The 14,576-nt window shown below is 39.8% G+C and overlaps 1 protein-coding gene and 1 long non-coding RNA gene across 7 annotated transcripts in view; one reads left to right on the top strand and one right to left on the bottom strand.

The window, feature by feature from the left end:
* Positions 1-2,207, bottom strand: part of CALD1 (caldesmon 1) — a 181,670-nt gene extending 179,463 nt beyond the window's left edge. For 2 of the 6 annotated variants that reach the window (XM_067747066.1, XM_067747069.1), the window contains exon 1: positions 2,015-2,207. The gene's annotated coding sequence lies outside the window, so the exon portion shown is untranslated. The remainder of the gene's footprint in view (positions 1-2,014) is intronic. The other 4 variants (XM_067747074.1, XM_067747075.1, XM_067747072.1 and 1 more) reach the window with 3 other exon arrangements.
* Positions 2,208-2,404: 197 nt separating this feature from the next.
* On the top strand, positions 2,405-14,005 carry LOC137229338 (uncharacterized). The gene is made up of 3 exons (XR_010945635.1): positions 2,405-2,559; positions 9,773-10,780; positions 11,938-14,005. It is a non-coding gene; the product is annotated as an uncharacterized lncRNA (long non-coding RNA).
* The last annotated feature ends 571 nt before the right edge of the window (positions 14,006-14,576 follow it).

The raw sequence follows: 14,576 nt of genomic DNA, 5'->3' as shown, positions 1-14,576 counted from the left end.
CAACCCAGCCTGTTACCTGTGGATCAATTCATAGTACATTCCTTGTGTGTGCTAAGATCAACTTTTTATTAGTGACTTTTTATTCCAGCCTTTTGCCATTGTACTTCTCTTTATTGAATGATTTTAATAAAATGAAAATTTTTGCACTGTGGTTTCACTGTGCTCCGTTTACCTCCCTATTTGGGGAGGTGTGTCCTAGCTAATATTCAACAAGGGGAAAGTAGCACAAAGAGTGGCCTAAAGTCCTACGTAAAGTAAAATATCCAAATCCCCCTGTTCCGTCACTATGTAGCGCAGAGCGCTTAAAGCATTATTTCAAAAAAATGTGTTTTTCTGGTTGTTGGGGGTGAGAGACCACACGAGGAGGCCGGGAGAGAGCGGTGGTAGCAAAGTTTGAACTCTCAGGGATTCGGAGATGTTGGTTTCAAAACGGAATTTATCCTCAAATCCCAAGATTATAGATTTCCTTCCAAATTGCATTCCCAACACGGCTTAGAGAACAGTTGAAAAAGAAATTGCTCTCCATATTTTGATTGACATTAAAAACACTGTGAAAATGGTCTGGAACTTGATCTCTTCGAGGGAAGGACAATAATCAAACTATAGCTTTTGCCTGCAGCCTTTCTTTCACACTTACTCAGAACTGTTCCAGGAAAAGAAATTCACAGGGAATTTTGTACTCATATATCACTTCTAGAAGGAGAGGGAGGCATTCTCAAGAAAATTATCCCCAAACTTTTAAATACAGAGAGAGAAGATTAATGAATCGCAACACAAAACCACCTCTATCCATGGAATAAAATCAAACTGAGGCAGTCATTTGGAGCTGGAAACCTTTAACATCCAGGTTTATTTTTTTAAAAAGATCAGATTTGCCCTTCTTGCTACATACCACCTAGTCTTCACTTAAGTTCTAGACATCCATGTCTGGTTTTGCCAAACACATTAGAAGGATTTTACTATTTCAGTTTACAAGTCCATCTGCATAGCCCTATTAATCGAAGGGATCCATGAATACCAAGTACTTTGTTCTCACCCATTTTTTTGACCATGCATTTCATTGCTACAGCACTAAAATTCCCCCACCCTGTACAATCAGCTCTCTCTAAAAGGAATTCCAGGCTACTACCAACTAGCTGCCTGTACTACTGTTTAAGATGCCCCAATATGTCGGACTATCTTGAAATGAAAGGCTGTTTCCTCCCTTTTCAGAACACACTTGCAACCTACACCTTTTTCAAATTCTCTAGTGACACTCAGGCATGCTTTCAAACAGAAAATAAGATTTCTTAAGAAATAGTTTGGTCGGATGTTAAATGCGATTTCTAAAAACACACCCTCTAGCACATGCATTCTCTCATTATTAGGTTTTATAGGAAACAGATCATGGGAGGCATCTTCTGTCTCAGCAAATATCAGATCAGTTACATTAACCCCGCCGGTGCTAAATGCCAGTGCTCTTCCCCGCTCTGACCTGATTTCCTTGCAGCTCTAGAAGTTTAGTCTTAAACACTGGTAGCAGAATAAAATGTAAATGACTTTGGTTACAAATTATCACTTTTTGGTTTCTCATCAACCTAAAAAGTTATTGTTCTTTTTAAAGCAGAACCTCTTTAAATCTCTGATAATAAAAGATGCAGGAGAGACTTCTGGTGTGAGCAGACAGGCACAGAACGGCTACTGACACTGACCTACGGCTATCAGGTATAACCCCCATGACACTCCTGAACAAAAGGCTATCTTATCAAAGTTGCCAGTGGTCCCTGAATATACGTCTCTATATAATCGCTCCTCTCGTCCCAACTCTAAGAACAAAACTTGAGATCTCATCCTGTTTGTCTTCCGGGAACATCTGCAGGGCAGCAAAGCCCGGTCTGGCTCTGAGAATTTGCATGGTTTACTGGCGTTTACAATCTTGCATCTCCAGCTACCTTGGCCAGGAATGTTGACTGAAACCCGGAGAAAGTCCCCATACTCTCTGGAGGAGATTATAAGAAAGCCCTCTGTGCCTTACCTCTCAGGCTGAAACTTCTTCCCAGGGACTAAGTCAGAAAGCAAGGACTGATTTCTTTAAGCAGAAGCACAGCAAGAGTGCAGGCAGGCAGGCAGCCTAATACACACTGCTCTATTCAATAAAACTCCAGACCGCCCTTCCTTAGCCCCTCCCAGAAGTCCATGCTAAGTGAACACATATCCCCTATGTTTACAGTCGGCATCGGTGGTATGCATTGTCCTGTAGTTTTTCTAATAGGCAGCCAATGACGACACCCCAGCCGAGGTGGATGCAGCCTGCCTGTGGAGATGCCTGTCATTCCCTAGGCATGCTCAGGAAATCACTCATCAGAAAAACCAAGACCTAAAAAGCTCTGAAGCTGCGTGCTGGCTGCCAAAACCAGCCTGCTACATGCCCTTTTTTGGTTATCCTTAGCAGGGCCTCTGGAAGTGAATCCATTGTCAGGAACAATCATAAGAAATGTTAATCTTGGAGAAAGAGGCTGTCTTGTAGAACACAAATGGAACTTTAAAAAAGAAAGCACGGTCCATGAAACTTAACAGTCCGTAAGTTTACTGGGGTGGAGGTGGGGAAGGCTTTTTAATTGAGGGATCCTTGATAGCGTATTTCTTTTAAAAGTAGTTGTACATACAAAATGAAGTTAAATTGTGTATGTAATTGTAAAGCCTGAAATGGCTAGGACTCAGGTCTGATGTACAGGCTAGATTTCAACCTGAAAGAGGCACAGCCTCCTAAAATATGTCTACGTGTGTTATAAAAACAACTAATAAAAAAAAACTTAGGTCTTTTTTAGTAGGTAATGTTTGCCAGAACAAGTGTGCTGCCAGAAACTCAGCTAGGCAGGATCCTATGGGCTTGGCTATCCTCATTGGTTTTCCAAATCACCTTTCTCTCTCCCTCCCCCTCCTCTTTGTTTATTCAGATTTGGCAACAGAGAGATATTGCTAGAAACTAAACGCAACAGAGGGGGTATGAAGGAACCCAGCACCTGCTTTGGAGCTGGTGTAGACGGATGCATATGCCCACAGAGATGACACTGATGCTATAGTGACTTCTTGAAAGGACTCCAACCAACTCTTCCTTGGGTGGGATGTGTGCTATGAGAGGGTCAGAATTAGGAGATGCTGAATTGCAATGAAATTAACTAGCCCGTGTGTATATATACTCTGGGGTCTTATACTTCTCAATATAGAATTCACTCAATTAGTCGATCAGTGCTTAATTCAACAGCAAGAGACTATGAGCACTTCCTGTTTGTCAGGCCTGGGTCTAGGTGCTCTAGGTGCTCTACCTCATTCACTATTGCTCTGTGTTTGGAGACTGTTTCATCACTGGCTAAGAGGAGTTAAAATATTTTCCCTGGCTAATTACAAGTCCAGAAGCATGGTCTTCAAAAATCTTAGGTTTTGCCGTATAAGCCTTTCCCTATTTATGAAGATCCAAATTAGAAATGATCTCTACTTAGGAAAAAGTCCCTGCCCTTTGTGCCTCACTCAGAAGGCTTGGGAAGTGATTGATCCCTATGGTGGCTTCCTTCCTCAGCCCTGAAGCACTAACAAGTTACCCAGAGACATCTATATCAACCCACACTCATCTTTTTGGGGGAAAGGCTACTCTGTCCCCTCTTCCCAACTGCTACTGCAGCACAGACTAAAAAAATCTACAGCAAAGGCTGCCAGGCAGAGGGAGAGGTGAGCTTCAGGCATCCCAAGTTAAAACTCAGAATGCACTTTCCCAGGGAAGCAGAATAAATAATGGCTTGTGGGTATAGAACAGTCAATGCTACATTTCAAGTACGCTGTGGTTCAACCAGGCATGTGTGGAACACCACTGTTTATAAAATTGTTCCTATGGGAAAATGTTTTCTGATCCCAAATAAATGATTTGGAAATAAACTTCGGGAACACAACCCATTTGGGCTGCTGGGGACAGGTTGTAAGGATAGAATAACACTTCGCAGTCCGGTAAACTGCTGAGCTTGAAGACATTGTAGGGCAGACATCAGTGAGTTCTGAAAACAACTCAGCTGGTGAAATCTGTGTGAAGATATGACCTGTGTCCAGAGATGTTTGGCGCCTGTGATCTCTAGGCAGTATGGACCGTAACTCAAAGAGGCCTGTTTTAATGTGCTGCTTTCCATGGCCACTGCTGATTACATCCTAAGCAGCATTCTCCCTGCTTGTTTGAGTAATACCCTTTGGTTGAGCAGCATCAGGGCATAATTTGCCATTGATGAATAAAATAAGTACCAGCTTTCCAGAGGAAAGAAAAGTTGTGCTATGAATGGGGAAAATATTATCAGCAGGAAACATGGAAAGGACATGCATTTTGCATGGTTTTTAGGAGATAAATGGCTAAATATTTTTGGATTATGTCTTTAGAAAAGAGACATATGTTTCCCTAGATAAATTCTGAATACGGGGTTTTGTGGATGAGCAATCATTCAGCCTATTTTGTGTATTTGAAAATAGACTTATTGTAAAGGAACTCTATAGTTGGAAGACTAATTTAACAAACTGCATGTAATATACACCATGATACAGAAAAATTCTTTTTTCATTTTTTTTTAACTTTTACTTTTTAAAAAATAAGCAGGAATAAAAAAGAAATGAAAGGGAATAAAAAGAGAGAAAAGAGATATATGTTGCCAATCTCTGCCATGGGAAACTTTACTTGAATAGTATTCACTTTTTCCAGAAAGTCATTTGTAAATGACACTAAAAACACAGGATTTATATAGGAAATTTCTCTGGAATTTATTTCCCACTTGGATCATCCCAGATAAAGAACAGCTTGCCTAGCGTAGGATATATCTACCTGATCAAACCACAACAAATCTAAAAAGACATTTGGAAACATCTGGATGATTCACTGTAGTTTTTCAGTTCCAACTGAGTATTTGCGATCATGTAGATCAGTAGTAACAGTTTTATTTTGCTAGTGTGTCAATTTGGGAAAGTAAAAGCAGGCCATACTTTTTTCATTCAAAATTAAAATCCCTTCATTGAGTTCCATGGAAAATATACATTCTTCCAGCTTAAAATATCTACTTTATTGAATTGAACAGATATTTCAAACATTTTAAAAGACAGTAGAACATCGCCCCCACCACCAACCCACACAACCTTCTGTTCCTCAAATGAAGTAAGTCCAGAGACTCAAGTTTATAAAACACTCAGATCAGACTGGTAGACTGTTGATACCAAAATTGGACAACAAAAACAGTAAAAGAAAAGAAAAGAAAAGAAAATTAGACTAAGTGTACTTACAAACGTAGATGAAAAAATGAGCATATTGAATCTAACTGTGCAAAGAAAAAGAAGACAAGGCCAATGCTGTGATGGTCAAAATCTGAAAATCTATTGACATATTATACACTACTAGCAGTTTAAAAGTTTTAAAAAAAATAGAAAAAAGAAAAGAGAAAGATCATCTCAATAGATGAAAAATAATACTTGGTAAAATTAGTAATCACTTCTAGAAAAAAAATCTCTTAAAAAACTAGCAATAGAATCTTTATAAACATAATGAGAGACATTTACCAGAAATATAGAGCAAACATCACGCTTAATGATGATATTTAAAAGTATTCCCGGTACAATCAATGAAAAGACAAGAAGGAATATTATCTCTTTTACAATTAAAAAATGGGCTGGAAGTCCTAACCAAGACAAAGAAATAGAAAAAAGGAAATAGGAGCTATTGGAATTAGAAAGAAAAACAAATGTCTTTATTTTCTATGACATGATTATCTACGTAGAAATTTCAAGAGAATCATCAAATATATTAGAACTAATAAAAGAATTTCGCAAGATAATTGGAATCAAGTTCAGTATGCAAAAATCCAGAGTTCCTGTAACCAGCCATCTTTCATTTTAAAATATAGTGGGAAAATATGCTATTCATATTACTAACAAAAGTGTGCACTAGCTGGGAATAAATGTAACAAAACACGTGCAAGAAAATTACAAAATTTTTATTTCCTGGATTTAAGGACATAAAAGGCCCGCCTAAATGGTGAAATATATCACTTTTATAAATGGCAAACCTAAAAACTATAAAGATGTAAACTCTCCTCAAATTAACCTATGAATTTATTATTCCAGCTAAAATCCCTAAATGATATATTTTGTAGAACTTGACAAAACAATCCTAAAAGTCATATGGAAAAGTAAAGTTCTGAAAAAAAGGACTAATATATTTATTGGGCAATTCTAATTAACATAAGACAAATAGACCAATAGAATAAAGTAAAAAGCCTAAAAACAGTCCCAAGCATTTATGGAAACTTTTAAAAATAACAGTGAAGGCATCATAGATCAGGGGGAAAATGGTGGACTATTCTATCCATGGTAAGATTACAATTGATTATGTGAAAATAATAAAATTAGATTCAGAATTCCCACCCACACCCAAAGAAACTAGACTATGTGAAAAACGAAACTTGAAAATGATTAGGAAAAATTGTAGGAGAATACTTTTAAGATAGAGTATGGCAGGATTCTTAAATCATAAAAAACAAAATGTACAAACGAAAAGATTGAAAAATTTTGAGGATACCGTTAAACTCCTCAGATCAAATGCACAATCTTCATTTACTTCTGCCTCTTTCCCAAACCTCATCAAAATAATAATAAAGAAAGAAAAAGTCATAAATAAATCCTACAGGGCAAAGAGTGCTGGAAAGGAATCAACATAATTCGATGTCAGCCAAATTCTGAAATACGGAAAATGGATGCATGGTTGATAATTGACTTACCAGAGATGAGAAACTGAACTCTGGCCCTGGAGAGCGGAAGGCCGATGGACAAGAAAGAAGCCGATTCAAGCCTCAAAACCAGGAAAAACTCAGGATTTGGAAGCTCTGGGAAACTCTGAGGGTGAGGGATGGAGCAGAAAACAGGTTTGGTTGAAAATCTGTGTAAGGAACAGTTAGAAACCCAGATCCTCCTCTCCCCACCCCACCAGCCAGACGCACACCCCTCCCTGAACCAGACAGAAACTGGAAGTTTATTTTCTGAAGAGAAAGGCTGGCCTCAGAATGTCAGGCAAAGCAGTGGACAGAAAAGATGCCATGTGCTGAAAACAGACTTTGAAATGAACGTCTGCTCAAGGAACACTAAGCCCCGACCCCTCACTCTGCGGGGCTCCAGGACTCTCACAGTCAGGTTTGTACTCCACAGAAAGGAAACTGGGGGATTCCACTCCAGGGAAACTGGCATGCTCACGGAAAAAAATCTAAAGGCACAACATCTGAGGAACTCCGGAAATGTCTGTCTTAACACCCAAGGCCCTTTTGTGAACTGTGCACAGGAACTTTCAACTGGCTGTTTAGCATCTCACTCTTAAATACGAACATCAAGTTAAGGAAAGGCTCTGAAAGAGAGATTAGGACAACAGAAAAAAGAAACTCAGAGGAAAAAGAGGCAGGGTGAGAAACAGAGAAAAAGCTTCAAGAAGACTATAATTACCATATAACTTCAAGAAAACTATAATTACCATTCTCAGAGAGATAAGAGAAGATGCTGTAGCCACGAAACAAGAGAAATGGGCTGTAAAAAGGTATTTGCAGGGAACAGGAAAGAACTGTTGTAAATGAAAAATACTATGACAGAAATTTATAAAAATTCAATTCAAGAAATGGAGGATAAAGTTTAGAATAATCGTGCAGAAAAGTAGAAGAAAAAGACAAGATGGAAAAAAGGAGAGAAAAGATAAGAACGTTAGAGAATCAATCAAATATCCAACATCTGAGTGTTGCAGAAAATTGTAGGAATGACACTATGAAAGAAATAATACGTTAAAATTTCCTCAAACTGAAGGGCAAAAGTTTCCAGATTCAAAGGGCCCACTGGGCATCCAGTACAATGAATGAAAACATATCTCATTCTGAAGTTATTACGTTCTTGAGATTATATGCTTCAAAGGGGGAAAAACGTTGGGGTCGAAACTAGAAACCAAGAAGCTTCGAAGACAAGGATCAGAAAATACAGGATGCAAACCCATGACACAGGGGAAAGTGGTCCCATGATGATGGTGAAAGAAAATTCCAGGACAATAGCTGGTCAAGAAAACAATCAGTAGAGGTTGGAGCAGAGGACTCCAGGAAGGATATTTTAAGAAAAAGACAAGTAGATAGGTTACATATTCTTGGGGAAAGCATTTATGATAGGTACATAGGAAATAAGTAAATATAAGAGTGAGGTCATTATAATTTCAGGAAAAATAAAATATTTGTATGAGAAAGGAAAAGTGGTTATTGTATACTATATAGTTCAACTGTGAGAAAAAAATTACACAGTCATAATTATGTAAACATTGCATATTTATTTCACCAAAACAATGATGATGTAATTAGTTTCAGAGGAGAATAAGCAAGAACATGTTAGTAGGATGGATGATGGTAGATAAGAGAGCTAAATCTTCATTTTGTTTAGCAGAAAATCAATAATAAATGTCTACTATTGAAATTTTAATAGTAGAATTAGTATATTGTTAGGAATATGAAAGTAAATACCAACTCCCCCCCACAATAGTTCATTCATTCACTGAACAAATAGTTACTGAGTGTCACCCACATGTCAGGGCATGTTCTAGGCATTCATTGTGAACAAAATACATTTTGATAAAGGGAGACAGATAAACGCATTAGCTAATACATAAATATGTCATATCAGGAGGTGGAAAGTGCTGTACAGGAAAAATAAAGTGTAGAGGAAGAGAGGAAATCAGGAAGTCCTCTTTGAAGAAGTTTTTCAATAGAGAGGTGAATAAAATGAAGGAGCAAGCAGTGAGAATATGTTAAGGAAGGGCATGCCCAACTGCAAGCATAGCAGGGGCGTACTAAAGAAATAAGAAAGATTTCAGAGTAACTGGGGAGAAGTGACCACCAATGGCAGGTCAGATCATCCAGAGCCTCATAGCCACGGTAAGGACTTTGGGTTTTGCTCTAAGTCAGATGGAAAGTCATTGGAAGATGTTGAGCAGACAGAAAAAAGTCACTCTGGCTGCCCTGTGCAGACTAGGCAGAGAGACTGCAAGGGCAGAAGCAAGAGGGAGTTGTTGCCTTCTCATAGGCAAGAGGTGCTTCCTTGGACTAGGGGAGTTGTGGTTGGGGGACTGAGAAAGCACTGAACTTTGGACACATCAGGACTCACGGATGGTTTGGATGAGGGATGTGAGAAAAAGAGAGAAATCAAGGATATCTCCTTTCATGGTCTGAATAACTGAGTGGTAGTGCTGTTTAATGAAATGGGGACCACTGAGGGAGTTATAAATTTCAAGGAGGGGTGGGAATCACACTAGACATATGTTAGGCATATTAAGATGAACAGAGGCTTCCAAGTGGAAGTACAGATAGGTCATGGGATGTACAAATCTGGTGTTTAGGGGAGAGGATGAGGCTTGATATATACCCATGAGATCCATCCGTTTATAAATAGTATTTTTAAACCAGGAATAAGTTACCTGAAAAAATGAAGCAAACAGTGAAAACAAGAGGTGCGGAAACTGACACCCCATTTAAAGCCCAGAAAAGGAGACTGAGAAGGAGTCATTGAGAGTCATTGCTTAGTGGGAGGATCAGTTAGTTGCAGGAGTGCGTGAGGTGGATGATGACTGCTTTTTGTTAAAAGCCACATGTATTATTTGACTTCAAAAATAATGTAGTTTGTAATAGATTGGATTGTTGTAGCCAAGCATTCACTTCCTCTTTGACTGGGATTAAATACTCATGTCCTTTGCTTTGTGTTGTTGCAGTGCTCTCAGTAGGAGGACTTGACCTGGGATTTGCTGTGAACCATGGGATGTGGCTGAAAGTGATGATGGGTCCATCCCAAGTGGAGGCTTTAAGAGGCATCACATTTGGTTTTACCCTGGAGTGTCTGCCCTTTGCCATGATAACAACAGGTCCCATGGAATGGGTTGAATGGTGTCCACCCTCCTCCCAAAGATACGTTCATCCAGAACCTGGAAATGTCACCTTATTTGGAAATGGGATCTTTGCAGATGCAGTTAAGTTAAGAATCTCTTGATGAAATCATACTGGATTATCTAGGTGGGGCTTAAATCCAATGGCAAGTGCCCTTATAAGAAAAAGGCAGAGGAAGACTTGAGATGTACAAGTGACAAGAGAAAAGGGGCTGTGAAAGCAGAGGCAGAGACTGGAGTGATCCTTGTACGAGCCAAGGAATGCTAAGGATTGCCAGGGACCACCAGGAGCTAGGAGAGAGGCATGGAACAGAGTCTCCCTCAGCACCTCCAGAAAAAGCCAACAACCCTGTCAACACCTTGACTTTGGACTCCTGGCCTCCAGAACTGTGAAAGAATAAATTTCTGTTGTTTTAAGCCACCCAGTTTGTGGTAATTTGTTACAGCAGCGTAGGAATCCAATACAGCCCAGATCGAGGCGGCTCTTTAGCTTGAGTCCCAGAAGAGGGGACACAAAGGGCTATGTTGGGCCAGTGAGCCCAGCCAGGACCAGCAGAGTTGCTACTGACTAAGGAGTAAGAAATAAACGTTTGTTATAAGCCACTGAGATTTTGGAGCTTTCTTTTTTTTTACCAAGAAAAAGCCAAGTAATATTTCTATAGAGTAAGAATTAAACTAAAGAAATTTAAACTAAGGAAAATTTGGTTACTTCAAGATGTAAAAATTTCTGTTCAACAAAAGCCACCATATACAAAGACAAGCCAAGAGAAGATGGGCAATGTATAAAACAAAGGATTAGAATCTAGAATATCAAAGAATGCCTGAAAATCAATGGAGGTGGGTGTGAAAGGGAGAGAGAGAGAGAAAGAAACACACACACACACACACACACACACACACACAGAAAACCAGTGAAAAATGAGAATAGGATATAACAATCCACAGAAGAAAAAATGCAAAGGCCAAAAACCGTGAAACAACGCTCAAACTCATTAGTAACCAGGAAAATGAAAATGAAAACTTTGACACCAGTTTACAGCCGGCAAACTGGTAATGAAAAAGACATTTAACTTTGAAAAACTAAATGTTGTTGATAATGTGTATACATTTGGATAAGAAGGTAAATTGGTACATCCACTTTGCAGAGTGATTTGGCAATATCTAGTGATGTTTAGCATATGCATTCCCTGCCTAGCAATGCCATTTTTAGGTATATCCTCTTGGGAAGCTTTCGTATTATTTAGCAAGGAGACACATAAAAGGCAGCTCTTTATACAGTATTGTCTGTAATGGTAATATCATTGGCAAAAATCCCAGCAGCAATTAGTGGGGGAGAGGCTATATAAACTATAGTGTAGAGTGGAATACTACATAGCAGCTAAAATGAATGAACTAGGTGTATTTGATCTCAAAAACAAATTGTATGAAAAAAAAAGCAAGTTGCAGTTGGAATGATTCTATTCGTATGAATCATATATGAATACATGTAATGGTAGACTAGAACCACACCAAATTCAACACAGTGGTTGCCCATAAGAAGGGAGAGAAAATGGTACTAGCCACAAAATAAAGAACTTGAAATTTATTGACAATATAAGAAGACAATAAAAGAAGATCTGAAGCAATTATGACAAAATGATTACATTTGTTAATTCTGCAAAGCATGTACACAGGTTTTGTACTATCCTTAAACTTTTTTTTTTAAGAAACTGCTGTACAGATGAGAACTCTCTCCCCAGGGCACTAGTATCTGGTCACCTATGGGACACTGGGAAAGGTTACTGCCCCTCTTTGTCCTCAGACCAGTGGCGCCCTTCACCAGGGTCAGCCTGACTAGCAGGGAGAGGGGACCTGCCCTGAATGCGAAGTCCTCAACTTAGTCACACATTTGTATTAAGGCTTTAACACTATAGAAGCAATAGTTACCCTTAAAGGGCTAACACATTAAGCCATAGCCTGCCTTAGTGCCCTAATGCCAATTTTTTTATGAATAGGGTGTGGCTGAAGTGAGAGCCTGCAGGGCTGGGGCAAAGAAGAAAGAGGCGCAGGTCTCTCAGGGCACCAGGTGGAAGAAAAGGGGCATGGTTGTCTGGGATAAGGGTGAGGACCTGACAAAATGGAAAGAGTGTGTGATCAGAGAAGATCCAGTGTGGACGGAAGAAGGACCATCTGAGACAAATGTCATCTTTCCCTACTTCTACCCAACAGGACTGGACAATTCCCTCAGTCTCCCACAAGAAATCTCTTGTCTCCCTATTTCTTGAATTAGGGAGGATAACTGATGGCTCTCTGGTTTCCACTCTTCCCTCAGTCATTTCTATTGGATTTGCTCTACCCTCAAAGAAAGCAAAAAGGTTACATTCAAGAGAAATTCCTCCTGTCACTCAGAGCTGCAACTGGATTCTTCTCAGATAGTTCTTCATTCATTCAACCAACTCCTGCACACCTATTACCTGCAAGGCTTAGTGTTATGCTCTGTGCCTTCTATAGTCTTGTAAAAACCCTGCACCTGCATTTAAAGAACCACCGTTCTGATGGGGAAGCTCAAAGTACACGAGATGGACTCCCAGATGGCAAGTTCAAGAGAGACCCCCTTGCTCCACATGTGTTTATTCAGCTGTATGTGTTTCCTCTTCCTGTCCCAGGCTTACCGAAGACTGTCTGAAATCCAACCAACACTGTGTGGTGAGACCTGGTGTCCCCTTTTAACCAGAAAACATGTCTTTTCTCATATCAGGAAAAAAATAAAAGCCAATCTCATAACTGGCTTTGCATTGCAGACATACTTGTGAGGGGTGCAAATAAGAAAATATTTAAAATATTTGATCTATTTTGGGTGAGGTTTTGTAGCTTTGGCCTGACAGAATGTCATCTGAGAGGCAGTGATTTCTCTTGGGGGGCAGACTATTTTTAAGATCCAAAAAAAAGAGAAAACATATTTTCAAAGAGATAGTTGAGTCTGGTACTACATGGGGAAAGATGGCTGTTTGGAACAAGCAAACTAGCTATGTAACTTAGATGCATCTAATCACTGATCAAGCTCTGCTGGGGTTTAATCTCATTGTACCACCGAGAGAGGTGTGTGAGACCTGAGATGTCTTTGCAGCCTCACACGCCTCCTTCACACAGGTTGTCCAGCCGCACCTCACCTCATGCTCTCTCGTGCTCTCCTCTTTCTCCACTGGTCAGTGCCCTCTGACTAAAAACATGTCCAAGGCTTGGGGGGAAAATCACCTTTGGGTCTTGTTTCTTTTAGCTTCACTCCTGTCTTTTCTTTTGATGTCAAATTTCTCCAAATAATTAATTTATGATGCAGTCTCCCTCCGCCCCGACTCTTCTTCCATGACTTCCCTTCTTCTTGGCCCCTGGACATTTTGACTTCAGCCCCCCCTCTTCTGAGCAGTCCTGTCTGTGATCTCTAAGGAGCTGAATCCTGCGCAGCCCACCCTTCAGCCCCCGAGCCCTCTTGGCTGTCTCTGATAGCCCCTGCCACTGGTGTCCTGACTGGTGTCTTACCTCTCCGGCCTCTCTGATTTTCCCACTTGGTCTTTCTTTTCCTACAGTGCGGACATACCCCGGCCTGATCTCTCTCTTAGAGAATAATATCTACTTCACAGGGCAGATGTAAGAATTAAATGAGATAAAATGTTTATGAAGTTGCTTTGTGAACTAAACGCTCATTTATTTATTCATGAAGTACCTTCCCCATACTGAAACTTTTCTCAGTCCTGTACAAGGCACTGTACGGCCTCTTCCCGTAAAGGGGTTTGCCTTTTGCTGGCAGACACACGTTCTCAAAGAAACAAAGTAAAGTGGGCAGGTATTGTCAAAAAAATTCGGTACGGTGAGGGTCACACTGAGCTACCAGAGAGGGAGAGGTCATTTTTATCTTAGTGGTTTTTTTTTTTTTTAAATCTCATTGTTCTCATGTTTTCAACAATTACCTCTTCTGATATGAAAAATAAAAATACATATTTAGCCCTGACCTTTCATCATGAATTTCCTTGCTCAGAAATCTTCAATATCATCTTACCACTAAAAGGAAAAAGTCAAAACTTGGCTTGGGAAAAAAAAAAAAAAAACTTGGCTTGGCATTTTACAGTGATCCATAATCACCCTCTTCTTACCTCTCTGCTGATTCTGACACAAACCACGCCCCCTCCCAGGCTGACCTGCACCTCCTGTCTCAAGGACTTCAGTCATCTTGCTTCTCCCCCTTCACACTTACCTGAGCCCCAGACCCACCGGAAAGCCATCCCTAAAATCTCAGCCCTCAGTCAACAGCCCTCCTTAAATGAACTACAGAACCTGCTGTCAGACCCACTCATTTTCTGTTTATCCATTACTGACTTATTTGATTTGATTCGGATTTTTACATCCTATATTAATTAGTCAATGACTGGTTAATCAATTAGTTATTTAATTAATAATTAATTAAAAATGAACAAATATTTCTAGAGTGCCTGCTATGCCTTGTCAACTCTGTTAGGTCCTAGTGATGTAGTGATGACCAAGGCACAGAACCTTTAAAAACAGGGGCCATACATAAAATTATGGGCCATATATTATGCTCATTTTTATCCCCCTCCCATGCTGACTTTGGGGGCCAGAATTTGGAATTACAAGCAAACCA

The sequence above is a fragment of the Pseudorca crassidens genome, chromosome 8, assembly GCF_039906515.1.
Source record: "Pseudorca crassidens isolate mPseCra1 chromosome 8, mPseCra1.hap1, whole genome shotgun sequence".
Taxonomy (NCBI): Eukaryota; Metazoa; Chordata; class Mammalia; order Artiodactyla; family Delphinidae; genus Pseudorca; species Pseudorca crassidens.
Note: the sequence above shows the minus strand (reverse complement) of the source record. Positions and strands in the feature narration are given on the sequence as shown.